General features: G+C 43.3%; 1 long non-coding RNA gene across 1 annotated transcript; it reads left to right on the top strand.

The window, feature by feature from the left end:
* The first annotated feature begins 3219 nt into the window (after positions 1 to 3219).
* Positions 3220 to 3650, top strand: LOC107834184 (uncharacterized). Its single transcript, XR_001659964.1, has 2 exons — positions 3220 to 3450; positions 3481 to 3650. It is a non-coding gene; the product is annotated as an uncharacterized LOC107834184 (long non-coding RNA).
* The last annotated feature ends 7045 nt before the right edge of the window (positions 3651 to 10695 follow it).

Below are 10695 nucleotides of genomic sequence, written 5' to 3'. Positions count from 1 at the left end.
TTCCTCTCATACTGCAGTAGTTCTGCTGGCTGCTAAATGCATCTTTCTCCATTTTGATATCTACGTAGTGTTTATTTTAGTTGTATTTTTTATCTACAGCACATGTTATAATGAATAAGTAATGTGACGTAAGTTTATGTTGTACCAGCATTCAGAGCAATTTTTTTACACATCCTAATCTGCAGACACATTTAAAACAAGAAAAGATGAAATAATAATTAAACAGGTTTTTCTCTTTTTATTCCTCTACAACCTGAACAACCAGGCAGGACGAGCAGACGAGGTTTCCAGGCCGCGTGTTTGGAGCTGCAGGAGGTTCTGGGTCAGCCCGGTTCGTGTTTGGTTGGTGAAATCTTTCCAACTAGTCCCATTAGCCAGAGCAACTTAAGGTCCAGTAAAGAGGCTGCAGTCGGTTTGCATGGCGTCAAATATCTTCAGGAAACCTGAGCAGAGGGCAGGTAGCCTTCATGTTAGCCACTTCAGAGCTTTAAGTTCAGCGCCTGATTTGTCTCCATAGTTCGGCTCCCAGCCGTCAGTCATTTCCCATCCAATCTTAAGGTAATGAAACGGTTTGAGTACGAAGGGAAATCCGTTTATTTTCACCAAACTCATTCTGGTCTTCTGCGTATGTAACGGTGACAAACAATCATGTGAGATGATTGAATCCGCAGCATTTTAATTTAATAACTGTTAGAAAGTAACTCGTTAGCGGTATCGCTACACAGCTGTTGGAAAGAGACACATCCCTCCAAGCAACGGTGGAGTGATGCTGTCCGCCTCCGCGTCAAACTGCAACAGAACTAGTAAATAACACACACACACACACACACCAAAAATACAAACGGCATTAATTTACATCGACTGTTTCATCAAAAGGGCCGTTGTGCCACACATAGATGGTCTTAGTGTCAGGTGAGAGGGCTCACTCTGTTGCTAATAAGTTTCCACAGATCAAGTCAACATGTTTTCTTTTCAGCAGATAACTTTGGCCTGTAACTGGTTTGTTGGGTGATTATGGTGAATGAGGATAAATCATTTCAGAACCTTTTCACTAAACGAAGCAGGATTGAAGCAGGGAGTCAGTGCAGTGAGGGGGTTGAAGTCAACCTGCCTGTGTTGGATCCACAGATTCAGTTAAAATGCTTTAAATACATTTAACGGCTTCAGGGTCGACGTTGTCTGCTCAGCTGTGAGCCACCTGGACTTCGTTCTTCAGGTAGAGATCATTCCCTTTGTGGGAACGTCGACGTGAACGAGGCAACAGGAATTGCTGGAATGACAAACACTTAAATATAAACCAAGTATTTAGAAGACTTTTGCCTCCATCGGCAGGCCCGGCTCTTTCTCTGCTAAGGGTTTTTATCTTGCCTATTTATCAAAAGAGCAAAGGTCACTGTTAGGAGATAAGCTGCTAATGTTCAGATATTAGCTTTTCATTGTTGAGGTCAGGCTAAGAAATGTAAAGAGGAAAAAAGTCCCGGCACATCTCCGAGTCTTTCCAGCTTTAGCCGCTGATAGAGAGTTGTAATTATTCATCAGAGAAACAAGAAATAAAATAAGAACCAACATGTTTAAACACAAGGCTTATGGTCAGGGCCTGATTGTTATTCTGCCCTGAGGTAACACTGAAGGCGTCCGTCTGTCCCTGGAGGCTCAGAGACATTTTCTGGCAATAAGGCAGCATCCCAGTGCCATTACTCACCAGACTGCAATTAGTTTAGTTTACATTACATGCTTTATTTCCCCAGACGATTGCCAACACTCAATGTCATGTAAATGCCAATTGATTTTTTTTCTTTATTGTCAAGAGACCAAAATAAAATGATGAGAGTCAAAGGAAACAACAAACCTGTCAGCCAATAGGATCTGTGTGTTTCAGACAGGAGGAGTTCATCAACACATCAAAACTAAACTTAATACAGCAGCTTAGTGAGCCGAAGGGCTGTTGGAAAATGAAGCATCTCTTGGTCATTTGCTGCTTGTTTTAGTCACATTTCCAGTAAAGTGTTTTAAAAATGATCGCTTCAGTTGTTCCTGCAACAATGTGCGTTATTCCAGTCTTTTATTAGCTCCGACTCTCAGGCCTCTTTTCCATTTGGCTCCACATCCGAGTGCCTCCGGGCTCCTGTGGGACAAAGATGTTCAGATAACTGACCTACAGTTGGAGACAGATGTTTTATTTGTCCAGAGGGTAAAATGTTCTCTTGTTGCAAGAAATAAAATCAGTATTCAACAGAAACACAGAAGAATTGGACATGGGGGAAAGACGACATCCAGTATAAACCACCAATTTATTTTTATGTATGAATGTAAAAATGAGCTGCTTCATTATTTGATCATTCTGTCTCTGCAGGAAGAGAAAACGCTCTTTGTGTTGGTCCATGAAGGGACGACCAGAGCAAGTCAGTCCACTGAAAATAGTTAGAACCACAAACTGTGATTTGATAATGCTTGGCATGGACTGCTTCATCCAGAAGGCTCATATTAGATTGTGATGACTTTGGCCCTGGACATTACAGCTGGGAGGAACGTGATGGACACGTTTGGCACCAAGTGGTGCAGCTGGGAGGTGGATTCTGGGTGGAGATGTGTCAGCCTGGCTCCATGTGGCTTTATTAACTCATGCCAAGACACTTAGTCGTCTCTGCAAGCGGGATTAGCTCAGCCATGCCTGCGCACATGCAGTGGATAGTCTCCAAAGCCTTCTGCCTTCTTCTCGGGGCTCGGGAATGCAGGCTAACCCTAGCCAGACGCGGTGAGACAACAGCTGCTCATGTTGCTGGTAGCAACACAAATTATGAAGCTGTTGATACACTTTTCAAGTTACAACTTAAAATATTTTTCCCCAGCTGTTTTCAACTAATTCTACAAGAATTTCAACTGGCAAACAGGCATTAATTTCTTCTGTATTGTGATACAAGCAGTGTGTGCCACGGAAATGCCATTATTTTGATTTTGGCTCCAATAGTTCATGCCCTTGTTTAGATTTTGTTGATGCTTCAAAGATTAAAGAAGGTCTTCGAGTGCAAAACGTGGCCAGAGAAATTCAGTGAACCAGGATCTGGGATCAACCTGCAGATATTTGTGGACCAGAAATATCTGCTTTAGTCTTGTTTAAAATGTTTTGGCCTAAAATTTATGCAGAGATTTTGTCATAATAGTGTTTTAGAACACCAACTTCAGCGAGAAAAACAGATCAGGCCATTTATTCTTCACAGAATATTTTAATATTTCCAGATTTCCGACCCAGGCAGGTAATGCAGCAAAAAGGCTCCAGGTTCAATCCCCACCAGGAACGAACACTGAAACCCATCACACTAAAATCTGAAGATCTGTGGTGCATAGAAGCTGAAAGCTGCTTCTCCATGTTTGGTTCTGATGAAGAGCAGAACCAGAACCAGCAGGCTGATCCAGAAGCAGGTGGTGTAGAATCAGGTGGTGTAGATCTGGGTGGTGTAGATCTAGGTGGTGTAAAACTAGGTGGTGTAGATCTGGGTGGTGTAGATCTGGGTGGTGTAGAATCAGGTGGTGTAGATCTGGGTGGTGTAGATCTAGGTGGTGTAAAACTAGGTGGTGTAGATCTGGGTGGTGTAGACCTGGGTGGTGTAGATCTAGGTGGTGTAGATCTAGGTGGTGTAGATCTGGGTGGTGTAGAACCGGGTGGTGTAGATCTGGGTGGTGTAGATCTGGGTGATGTAGATCTGGGTGGTGTCTCTATATTCCTGGGTTTAGTCAGAACTCCAGCAGCAGCTTCTGGACCGATCGTTACTCTGGTCAGTCAGACTTCAGAGGACTCGGCGCCGGTCCGTCTGGGCCTGAGGGTTTACCTTTCTTGATACTTCTGTGTTCTGCTACTCACCGTTGCTGTGATCTCCTTGCAGGTTTCTTCAGTGGCGCTGGGTGTTACCCTGTTGTTGTCTGGGTTCCTCTTCTCGTGTCAAAGCTTCCTGTAAAGATTCACGTTCTCTGACCTTCTACTCCAAAGCGGAGCTGTTACCTGCCCTCCCTCCAACAAGCCACCCAGGGAGGCTCCACCGTTCTCCATCCGGAGCTCCAATCACAGAACCAAGCCTCTCTGGACGCAAATCCCCACGTAGATCCTGTTCCTGCCTTAGCCCCCTGGTGGATGTCTCCCACCTCACCAGTAAGATGTCCAACTCTTACTGGTGAGTTGGACATCTTACTCCACGGGTTGGTGGAAACTTCTTCACCAACCCGTTCCTCACCTCGTCTTCCTCCTCTCCAGTGGCCCACCAATCCTGATTATCCCTGGTTCCTGGACAAAGACACACGTTCTTTATCATCGGTACAATAAGCTTTATTCACTGATTTTCCTCGTCTCCTGAGTGTTCTGCAAGTGAGTCCAGAGATTACCAAATACTACCATGAGTACAAAGAAGCTGGATGGTATTTAGCTTTTCCATAAAGCCTGACATTGTAGTTCACTTACCCTGTTTTATTTTGTGTTTTGTCTTTTTTATAAATACTGTACAGCACTTTGGTGCAGTTAATATCTGATTTCAAAGTGCTTTATAAATAAAATTAACATTGACATACTGTCCTCAGTGACGTTCTGAAACTTTCATTTTGCTCTTCAAAGTGCTTCACTTTAAAATCCCAAATTCTGTCAAACACAGTAATTTGATTGCTGCTCGTTTTCTAAGGTCAAGATTCTGATTATGCTGGTGAATAATCAGCCACTATAATTCGGATAATCCATTCATATCCCCATTGAAGTCATGAAATAAGCACAAGTAGTAGTTCATGTCCACATTCTTCTGAGTACTCCACTGTCTAACCACATTCATAACCTTGACTAAATCATAGCTCCGATTCTTCTGAGGTCATGAATCAGAATAAACAGAATCACATTTCAAACTGTTTTCACCTGATTTTCTGGTAGATTCATCATCTGCTCTGCATGGCTGGTTCCTCTCTGCTCTGAGTCAAACCAGCCTGTTCCCCTCCTGGCCTGTGGGGGCGCTGCACCAAGAACCACTGAAGGAAACGACACAAAATCCTCTGAAGACACTGAGGGCAACTTCCTTCTTCACCAGATGGAAACAAGATGGAGGCGTCAGATTTTAGGGGTTTTAGGATTGACCAGAGTTTGCTTCTTTGGTTTCGTATTTCATATTTCGTATTTGATGTAATTTACATATTTATAAATAAACATATGGAAAACTGAATGGAGGGAATACATGTCTACGTATCAGGCAGTGTAAGATGAGTAAATACTGCATCGTAGGTGATGGGTCAGGTTTTCCTATGGTCAATGTTTTGGAGCGTAAGTGGCTCTGAGCAGGAAGCGCTGACCGTCAGTCCTTCTGCTTTAGTTTATCTCAGCTGAGCAGAGTCCCTGACTTCTGACAGGCTGGACGCTTCGCTCTTCATCACATCATCTAACCTGACAGCTGCCATCAGGCTGCAGCCGTCCCAACACAGGCATGTTTCTGACTTCCCAACGTCCAGAGCGTCTCCTCTTCTTGTTTCGTTTACAAACCGATTCTTCCTCCAGCTCCTGGTGACTCGGTGGCAGAGCAGGCGCAGCTGTCCTGATTGGTTCTGATCCGTTTACCGGCTGTCTTCCTCTTCTCTCGCCGCCTCCTGCTACATGTTAGGTCATTCCTCCAAGAGACTCTGTTCCTTAATTTGGCCTCTCTGAGTTTAGGGGGCTGCTGAACTACTGGTTCCCATGACAACTCAGGCAAGAAGTAAAACCCACAAACAGTTTGAATGTTGTGAAAAATTGACTACAGACGACGTGTGAAGGACCAGTTGATGGAGAATAAAATAAGGAGCTGTTCTTTTGCAGAGTTGTCTGCTGAGCTCCTTGTTCTGCTTGGAGCTTTAGGAATCGGTTCTGCTGGATCTGGACTGACTGCCCCGGGTCTAAACCCGTGATACAAATCGCTCCGATTGGCTCACATTTAATCTCCTCCATTTCTGGACACCTGCCGTTTAATATTACAACATGAATGGCTTGTTAGGGTGAAGTCAAACTGTTTTTCTGCAGTACTTTACAGATAAGGAGCCGTTTTAATTACCCACTCAGGTTCTGTGTGGCAGAACCTGAGTGACCCAGATAGCAGCCAGTCATTTCTGGAGAAACGGGAAAAACAATGAGTCACATCCACTAGAGATTCACAAGCTGTGCAGCTAGCTGCATTTAAATTTAGCAAACAGACTGAGGTAACAAGTGTGTGTGTGTGTGTGAGGGGGGAGGAGGTCTGTGATTAGATGCCACTTCTATGAGACACAAGTTCAAAGGAGGAATATTTATCATCAGGATTCAGCTTCATAGGAGAATCTGAGTGAAACTGGAAACTGTTGGCGACAAAAAATGAACAGGGTGAAATGGACTTTTAGAGCCCTGCTCGTCTGAAAGTCTCTGCTCAGTCTGTTTCATTCCAGGGCAACATGGTAAAGGGGTGCTAAATGCAAAGGCAACCAGCCATTTATAGAGGCTTGGGTTATCCATAACCTGTTTTAACTTAAGAGTTTCTATCATCTGCTTCTCTGGAGGCTTTTTCATCTTAATATTTACATCCTGAGCAGATCAGACATTCTGCCTGCTGTGCTTTTATTGCCTTGTTCTTTTTGAACAATTTACTTGCATGCTGATGTATTTCTAAGACGCCTCATGATTCATTTGAACACATTTGAACACTTTGGGTCTTGGATTTGATTCTGCAGTTTTCTGCAGATGTGTTCCAGGCTGGACGTTATTAGAGAGAGAAATAACAGAATAAATTCCCCTCCATGTTAATATGAGGGAACCAGGAATAGCAGCCAATTGTCTGTTATGCATGAGGCTTTTATAAATGAGGCATTGTGCAGAGCTGTCACATCTGGAGCAACACTCCTCAGAGCGGAGCCAAATGCAGAGCTCGCTGGAAGCCAAGGTGCTCATTAAATATGTCATTGCAACACCCTCTAACAGAGCTTCATGTGACGCTGAGCTGCACAGGAACAAAAAAGCTTTCATGTTTCATTTTACTGCAGAATGTATGAAAGTGGAAACAGGTTAATAGCAACACAACAAATACGAAACCGATTCCTGACCGTCGGCCAAAACAGATTCATGACCACGTTTTGGTTTTCACCTGACTACACCATACATGACTCTGCCCCCGTCTACGGGTTGGGTCGGTCTGCGGGTTGGGTCGGTCTGCGGGTTGGGTCGGTCTGGGGGTTTGGTCAGTTTGTCAGAGTGGCTGAATATTGTAGGGATGTGAGAGGAACCAACACAAAACCAGATTTGACATGTGAAAGATCTGCAGCCCTGTGAAATTTAATATTCGATAACTTGTCAAAAACGTAAAATGTGTTTAAACAAAAGTGGCCATCTGCATTTTGAACATGCTTTATGAATGAATCTGAAATATTTTCATGGTTAAAAAAGTGAAACCTGTGAAAGTGAAACATTTCCCATGTACCGTATTTTCCGCACTATAAGGTGCACCTTCAATGAATGGCCTATTTTAAAACTTTTTCATATATAAGGGGCACCGCATTATAAGGCACATAGAATAGATGCTACAGTTAGGGTTGCTATCCTACCCTCATTGAACCGATACGGGACGCGATTTGTTCCGTACTCTACAAATGTGGATGTGTAATAATAAAGTGGTCCCTGTGTGCCCAACTGCTTTCTGGGTAACACAGACCAACCGACACGCTGCCGCCGCAGTTCTTCCCCACCCCTCCCCCGGCTTTAAATGTATAGGGGCTGGTCCCTTGGTAACCCTAGTCAAAGCTCCCCGGATGAATATCTAAACCCACTCTAGGGTTTCCCCGTGTATTATAAGCCTGGCAGCCCGCCATGCTTTACTAGCCTCGCCGCCAGGCTAAACGTTGCTTGTTTACGTTTCAAGGAAAATAAAAAAAATCGCTTTTTTTTTTTAAAGCCGGGCTGCAAGCATATCTGTTGCTCTGAGTATTTCACTAACAGAGCAGATTTATCCTTAAGTTTAGGTTTATAATAGACAGGTTTGTAGTTTAAGCATTTAAAAGCCAACAGCGTGGACCAATCACACCGCTGGCGCCTCCTTTCACTCAAACTGGACTCAGGCTGACCTGTATGGATATTTACATCAACTTACTGTGAGGAATTATGATCCTCTGGAGAAACTCTAGGTAGGAGTCTAAAACCCGCCGCGTAGCTCTGGTTGCAGCTCAATGTGAACCACAGGAATACGTTGTAGTGAATTCAGAGGCGCGTTGTGGAGCGGTGAGAATGATTTATCTTTGTGAACGAACAATTATATGCGGCGTTTCCATCTCAACACGCTGCCCAGTGTGTGGCTCTGTGTCTGTCTTCCCTGTAGAGTTCATGTCTGGTCCCGGTTGGCCGGAGCGTTTGTGGATAACGAGCAGCGCTAACCTGATCATGCAGGTTCAGCCCGGTGAGGAGCTTTAACGCTCTCCTCGGAGTCACGCATCACACAGATTTTATATTGTTTTATTATTATTTTTAGTATTATTTTTCCGGTTACACCATGCATCAAACCTTATCAAATGCGTTGTCTACTTAGAGTTAATGCGCGCGGAGATCTGAGAAACTGGTGACGTCAGACACGGTTGAGTCCCATAAACTCGACCAACCAGAATAGTTTCTGTGACAATTAAAAACTCAACAGATATGAAATGGAACAACTAGTAAAGCCAAATCTCCTGTTTGTTGCGCATCTCTACGCAGTGCAGCGGATTTACTCATCATGCAGGGCCGGTCCAAGGCTGCATGAGGCCTTGTGCAGTCTTTGATTTAGGGGCCCCTCTAGCTGCTACATTCATCAGCACCTCTAACAGCTTCTGTGTTAGATTTAGTGAAATATGGCAGAAGTTTAACTGACCAGCCTAAAAAGCAATAAGTTATAATCGCAGTTTACTCATTTGTATTTCTAAATTCAAAGATTAAATTCACAGCATCAGATTGTTACTATGGTAACGAAACAATCTAACTATTGTTATTACCCAATAGTCAGCTGCGCCCTTACCACCCCTCTGACTCTAGCAGACTGACTACTGTCCAGCTCTCCGCCTAACGGGTTCGAGAAGCCCCTAACTCCTGAGTATTACTACAGACGAGAATAAAGAGGACATTCTATTTAAGCTGGAAGCGAAAATGATGCGTCTAGACTCTAACTACCTTCAGATCCAGAAGTTATGACCCTTTTCAGTTAATGAAACAGACATCTAAGTAGCCTGTAGTTGCCTACTTTCAGAAACCACTCCTGTTAACGGTAGCTCATTCTCTATTAATAACGTGCACTTGTTACAGTCTAGATCATTTTAGAGACTCGGCATGAATCCCAAGGTCATTATTTTACCCTCACCAAAGAAACGTCTGAAGCCACCAGATTACTAGGATCATGTACATTGGTTTTATACTAATCAGAAGAATTAATTTTCAATTGACTCAATTAATTTTACTGTCCACATCATCAATTAGACTTTAATATTTTAATAGCAAGCTTTAGCAGGGGAAAATGACATACAGCTTCTTTAATTAAGAATTAAGAGATTAATATATGTAAGAAATTTAATAATCACACTTCCCTCCAGTCCCTATACTGTGTCACTGATCTAAAAGAGAGGCTTTGGGATGCAGACCCACTCGTCCCCCGATGGTCTTGGCAGCAGAAAACTTTAATATCCATGGTTGGAGTCCTGTCTTGTCATGGCAGTATCCTTTTTAGAATAGATCCAAAGTTGAACTGATGAGTATCCTCCATGAACTCAGTTCTTTATCCATAAGCGATCTTTGTCTATCCCCCATGTCCACTGCAGCATAGTTGAAATCTTTTGGGTTGAGTGTAGGGCCTTTGTCAAATCAGAATCCCGGGTTGTGGGTAAATGGATCTTGTTCCTTTCTTGAGCAGCGCACAGTCTTCACCATCCCGGGGTATCAGTACGCAGCCCTCAGTTGATTCTGCATCTTCGTGTGATCTTGACTCGAACGCTGCGGAACAAAGAACACCAGTTCTTCCTTCTCATGTATTTTATGCTCTTCTTAATTTAGTGATGGATGAACGCCTCAGCGGCTTGCACAATCCTCCCCACCCAACTTCCCCTTTTTCCTGGGCGTTGGGCGTTTTCGATTAACTGCCGACCTTTCCAACTCTTGAACTTCCTTTTCTTCCATGCTAACAGTTCTGCCTCCACCCAGCCTCTTGTTGCGACAGAGTAAAAGACACTTCTAAGTTTCATCTAATCCACAGTCATTACTTTTATTCATTTATGATCTCTGCTTTTCCACATCTAATCTAATCACATAACTCATAACTTGTTGCTTCTCGGCCTCCGACCCGTTTTCTGTGTGTTCTGGAAAGATCTCAATCAGTCCCAACCAGGTTTCACGACACTATGAATATTGTTCTTTGAAGTTTTACACAGTAAACTTGAAAGCTCCTTAAAATCTTACATTTAAATCAGGTCAGTACAGAGACCACTAAAGGCCAGGTGCTCAAAAAAAGGGCCCATCTAACCGCCTTCTAGGACAGAATATTAAAGCCACACAGCTTTCAGAGTTTAATAAACAATGATAAATTACAAAATTGTGACATATACAATCAAAGCTAAGGAAAATCTCTATATAGATCATACAACTATGCATATGTAAGACATTTTATGGTAACACTTTATTTGAAGGGGGTTGAATAAGACTGTCATGACACTGTCATAAACATGTCA

The sequence above is a fragment of the Poecilia formosa genome, unplaced genomic scaffold (assembly GCF_000485575.1).
Source record: "Poecilia formosa unplaced genomic scaffold, Poecilia_formosa-5.1.2 Scaffold543, whole genome shotgun sequence".
Taxonomy (NCBI): domain Eukaryota; kingdom Metazoa; phylum Chordata; class Actinopteri; order Cyprinodontiformes; family Poeciliidae; genus Poecilia; species Poecilia formosa.
The sequence above is the reverse complement of the archived record's forward strand: the minus strand, read 5'-3'. Positions and strand labels throughout refer to the sequence as shown.